The sequence below is a fragment of the Triturus cristatus genome, chromosome 1_1, assembly GCF_964204655.1.
Source record: "Triturus cristatus chromosome 1_1, aTriCri1.1, whole genome shotgun sequence".
In the NCBI taxonomy this organism is placed as follows: domain Eukaryota; kingdom Metazoa; phylum Chordata; class Amphibia; order Caudata; family Salamandridae; genus Triturus; species Triturus cristatus.
In genome coordinates, this window is record NC_140579.1 from 603,664,318 (window position 1) to 603,670,317 (window position 6,000).

The window sequence follows — 6,000 nt, forward strand, 5'->3', positions numbered from 1 at the left end:
CTCTGTCACTAAGGGACAACGACACCTGTTTCTCACGGTGCACGTGGGAGTGCATGACCAGTGGATACCCGTTGTGGCCATGGTGGATTCAGGGGCCACTGGCATGTTTATGGACCACAACGAGGCATGCAGGCTAGGGCTAGTGCTTCTTCCCAAAGCTGTACCCGAAGACGTCTATGCTGTAGACGGAAGGCGATTGGTGACTGGGCCCATCGGGCAGCACACGGGGGTCCTTCTGATGAGATGTGGGAGGAACCATTTGGAACAAATCGATTTTAACATCATCCGAGCGCCCCAATATGGCGTCATATTGGGATTGCCGTGGCTACAGAAACACAACCCCTCTGTGGATTGGCCAACACATCGCATCGAACTGACGTCACCGTATTGCATCCTGCATTGTGGAATAAGAACGGAATCCCTTGACGCAGATGAGAGCGGGAGTCAGACGGTGGCTACAGCAGCAGAAAAAGATGTGGCTCTCCCCCAGGCTTATCACAGTTTTGAGGATGTATTTGATGAGGTGAAGGCGGAAGTGCTACCACCACATAGACAGTTTGACTGCCAGATCGACCTGGTGCCAGGGGCCAGCGTTCCCAGCGGCAGGCTGTATGCCCTGACGGAGCCTGAAAACGTGCATCTCCGGGGGTACCTGGATAAACTCCTCAAGCTAGGATTCATCCGCCCGTCCAAGTCTCCGGCCGCCTCGCCACTCTTCTTCATCCCGAAGGCTAATGGGGAGCTGAGAGCCTGTGTGGACTTTAGGGCATTGAATGCGATAACCGTAAAGAATCGGTACCCCTTGCCTCTCATCAGTGTACTTCTGGAACAGGTCAAGAAAGCTCGTATCTACACCAAGTTGGATTTGAAAGGGGCATACCATCTGGTGCGCATGAGGGACGGAGACGAGTGGAAGACCGCCTTTAAGACCAGGTTCGGCCTTTTTGAGTACCTCGTCATGCCGTTCGGTCTGTGCAACGCCCCGGCAGCCTTTCAGTACTTTTTGAATGAGGTATTCAGAGAGGAGTTGGATATCTACGTGGTCGTATATATCGACGACATCCTCATCTATTCGTCCAGTGTGGAGGAGCACGTACACCACGTCAAAGCTGTGCTCCAAAAGCTGAGGGAAAACATGCTGTTTTGTAAACTCAGCAAGTGTGACTTCCACGTCACATCCGTGGAATTCCTCTGAGTGATGCTGAGTCCAGAGGGACAGGAGATGGCAGAACTAAAGATCAAGGCGGTGAAAGAATGGCCGGTGCCCCAAAGCGTGAAGGACGTCCAAAGTTTCATTGGCTTCGCCAACTTTTACAGGCGGTTTATAGATGGATTTTCAGGATTGGTGGCCCCAATCACACAGCTACTGAGGAAGTCCAAGGAGTTTGTCTGGTCCCCTGAAGCGAACACAGCCTTTGAGGCCCTGAAAAGCGCCTTTGGTAAGGCGCCGGTGTTGGCTCACCCCGATCCGGATCTCCCCTACGTGGTGGAAGCGGACGCATCGGATGTGGCGCTGGGGGCTATCTTGTCCCAACGCAACCACGACACAGGGGTGCTTCATCCCGTTGCGTACATGTCCCGCAAACTCAACGACGCCGAACGCAACTACCATATTGCGGAGAAGGAGCTTCTCGCAATCAAGGACGCCTTCACCGAATGGAGGCATTGGTTGATGGGGGCAAGACATGTGGTATCGGTGTACACGGACCATCGGAACCTACAGTTCATGACGGCCACAAGACACCTTTCTCCCAGACAGCTGCGGTGGATGATCTTCTTTGCGGGGTTCAACTTCCGCATCACATATCGGCCGGGGACGGAAAACCGGAAGGCGGACGCCCTGTCCCGTCAATCTGCAGTTAAGGAACCATTGCCTGCGACCGAGCATTCCATCATTTCCCCGAGGATGGTATTGGGGTCTATCCAACCGGATACTTTCCTGAGGGGAATAAAGAGAGGGATCAGGTCATTCGCATGGCGGAGGTGGCTCCCCAGTCACAGAGAATGGCAGCTGAAGGACGGGATACCCCTGAAGGGCAGGTGCCTATTGATACCCACGCCTAGGCTAAGGAAACAAGCATTCATCTGGTGCCATGACTCTCCATGCGCAGGTCATTTGGGCTTTGAAAAAACGGTGGCTAGCATGGAACGGCATTTCTGGTGGCCAACCATGAGAGTGGATGTCAGGAGGTGGGGACAGGAGTGTCCTACGTGTGCTACCATGAAGGCCGACCATGGCCGAACCCAAGGGCTCTTACATCCACTTCCGACCCCGGATAGACCATGGGATAGCATATCACTGGACTTCGTGGTGGGCCTACCGGTAGACCAGGGGATGACGGCAATACTGGTGGTGGTGGATTACTTGACGAAAATGGGGCACTTCATCCCCTGCAAGAGAGTCCCTACGGCCGGGGAATTGGCGTCACTACTCCTAAAGAATGTGGTACGACTGCATGGATTACCTGGGGTGATTGTGTCGGACCGGGGGTCGCAGTTTACTGCGCAATTCTGGAAGACTTGGTGCACTGCGCTGCATGTTAAGACCGCCCTGTCCACCAGCTACCACCCTCAAACGGACGGCCAAACCGAGCGCCTGAACCAAACGCTCAAACAGTATCTGCGATGTTTTGTGGACCAGGGCAGGGAAGAATGGGTCGACTTGCTATGGGTTGCAGAGATAGCCTATAACAACGCCTCTCACAGCTCCACACAGTCATCTCCGTTCTATAGCAACTATGGCCAACATCCCAGGTTCTTGCCATTTCTACATCCGTTCAGAGAGGACAGGATTCCCGCCACAGCGGACAGGGTGGCACACATAAAAGACACGTTGATGCGCTCAAGGGCTGTCCTAATAGAGGCCAAGAGAAGATACAAGGCTGCGGCAGACAGGAAGAGAAGGCCCGGGCCACTGTACCGCACTGGAGACTACGTCTGGATATCCACACGAAACATGAGGTTTCGAAAGAACAGTGTGTTCCATCCCAAGTACATGGGCCCCTATCGAATTACCAAGTGTATGGGTCCCGTGAACGTGAAGGTGTGCTTGCCCCAGTCATTGCGGATACACCCTGTCTTTCATGTATCATTGCTCAAACCAGCACCCTCCAAGCCGTCTGGGACACCTAGGCCGGTATGCGTGGAGTCGGAGGTGGAGTATGAAGTGTCGGGCATACGGGCGTCCAAATGGCGCAGGGGGAAGCTGTGGTACCTGGTTGCCCCGAAAGGCTATGGCCCGGAGGAGCAGTCATGGGAACCGGCTGAAGGGGTTCATGCTCCGCGCTTGGTCTCCTTGTTCTATCGGCGTTTTCCTGCCAGCGCTGGACCCGTGGGGAGCCGCTGAGAGGGAGGATGTACTGTCAAGAATTCCTGTCATGCGAGGGGAGGAAAACGGTAACCAGCGAAAACGGACTACATCTCCCAGGATGCTTAGCGGTTGAGAGGTTATGTAAACAGGAGAGCTGTTACATAACTCAAGGAAAACACGCCCTTATGTAAACAGGAGAGCTGTTACATAACTCAAGGAAAACACGCCCTTATGTAAACAGGAGAGCTGTTACATAACTCAAGGAAAACACGCCCTTATGTAAACAGGAGAGCTGTTACATAACTCAAGGAAAAACACGCCCTTATGTAAACAGGAGAGCTGTTACATAACTCACGGAAAACACGCCCTTATGTAAACAGGAGAGCTGTTACATAACTCAAGGAAACACGCCCTTATGTAAACAGGAGAGCTGTTACATAACTCAAGGAAAACACGCCCTTATGTAAACAGGAGAGCTGTTACATAACTCAAGGAAAACACGCCCTATAAAGGGAGGAACCGGGAGGTACAACGCTGTCGGATATTGTGTTTACACCGACGTACCTGCTTAGTGAAGAGCAGTGTTCCGGAGTGGTGCTCCAGTAAGGCAAGAACGGAGGTAGGTCGAGTCGTTACTCCCTGGGCCGTGTCTTGCCCCATCGTCACCTGTGAAGGACCCGGAAGCTCTACCGGATAACCATTGAGCTTCGCTTTTTGACTCGGCTGAGTCAAAGCGCAGTGGCGCTTTTGCTGGTTGGAGTCGTAACTCCCAGCCCGACCAGAGATACAGGGACTGCCAGCTGTAACGCACACCAGGAGGTGTTTGCCGCGTCACAGACTCGGAAGTCCACGGGATCGATCGAGCGGCTGCTCTCGGTTCAGTCTTCTTTGCTTGTGATTGGGGTATCGGTGACGCATCACCAGGAGGTGACTCCGCGTCCCGGTGCAGTCTGAGGAAGAGGTTGAGCGGCTGCTCCCTTCAGGTAGAGACCCCGGCTGGGTGTTTCCCTGACTCCTCGATTCACCCCAACACTCTTCGTGCCCCTCACCGCCTACCGATTGGCATTGTCGGCCATTTCATTTCTGCCCTCTGTTGGCATAAGCCGGGATCGGCGTATATGCAGAGGACGGTTAGGACCATCCGTGCTGTGGGCTGGTAACGTACTTAGCCTGGAGGATTCCAGTGACTATAACCTTTGTTTATTCCTTGTATTATTTTTGCCTTCATTAAAATAACTAAACCTTCACAAGTGGTTGCGTTCTCATTATCGTGTCTGTTAAACGATCCTGAGACGTTCAGGGCGTTACACCTATACAGGATCTGCATGTTTAAACAACATGTACTGTAGGATTGGAGTCAGACTGATTCTAGACACCCCTACCGAATATGTTTGCCTGTATACCAGCGAGCTCACAGTGCACATAGAAACCCCTCTTACCAAGGAGAGAATAGTTCTTGGCAACTATTGAACATTTCGCTTTTCGCTTAGTCACTCGTGCTCACTTTGTCTTAGAGAGATACACAGAATACACGGTGGGGACGTTTCTCAATAAGTATTTATTGAACCAGCGTCATTCTAGTGTAAAATCGGTGTGCTGAAACAACCATTAGACAGTAACAGATATAAATGAGGTACTAACAGAGTAAAAGGATGGTAGATTATACCATTGTGCTAAAACGAATACAGGCAAGTATATAAAATACATGACAGTAGAATGCATACTCCTATGATGCGTCCCTAACTAGATGTACCTAAGGGTACCTAGCATGTATGAGGGTGTAAAGCCAAGAGTCCCTCTAAGATAAAGACAACCCCATTATCTAAAGTGAGAGAATGTGGGACCCCGTCTTGGTCTCGAGATGGACAACCCGCAAGGAATGTCAGACCACTGCGAGTTAGAGTGTCTGCATGCAGGAGCCTCAGCGTCTCGAGTCAGTGTGTCGGTATGGAAGTCCTTTTCTCCTCTGCCTATCTCAGCAAGAGATGATGTATATATACCCAAAATGGTACCCCCTGGGGATATACCTTGCTGTGTCATGTCGGACTAGGATGATGGAAGGAATTATCCTTACACATAGTTTTTATGAAGGAGCTGGTAGGCCTGCTGTTCTGCCGTGATTCCAAGAATCCTCATGCATAATGAATGAGGCTTAAGCTTTTTGGCGAAAACCCCATGTCATCTTTGGACATTACCGTAACTTGGTAAAAGGTCAGTACTAAGAACCATTATGTAGTGTAATGGTAGGAACAATATAGGTAAAAGGTTAGGTGACTACCGTAGTCTATATTAGGGTACCTATATGGAAGGGGGGCGTGGCTTGCCAGCCAGCATGGCAGACGCGAGCTCTTAGTGCTCTGGCCGAGATGCCCGGTAATCCGACGTAATTATCCTTGAAGTGCGCCACCCAAGCCTGCAGAGTGTGGCGCCAGACAGCAGAGGTGTAGCGGAGGCCAGGAGACTCTTTATCGAGTCGTCTTCACAGCCGGGGACGCGGGGGCCGACACGAAGGCAGGCGCGGCCTGTGTGTGGTGAGGCCGCGTGACGAAGACCCCGGCTGGGTGGCGGCCGCTTGTGTGCGGAAGGTGACTGTTGCTGGAGATACAGCCCAGCGACTAAGAGGTTCCGGCAGGCTCCCTGCGGTCCCCGCCCCGTTTCGTGAGGCGGACGGGCCTGTTCTGCTGCCGCGG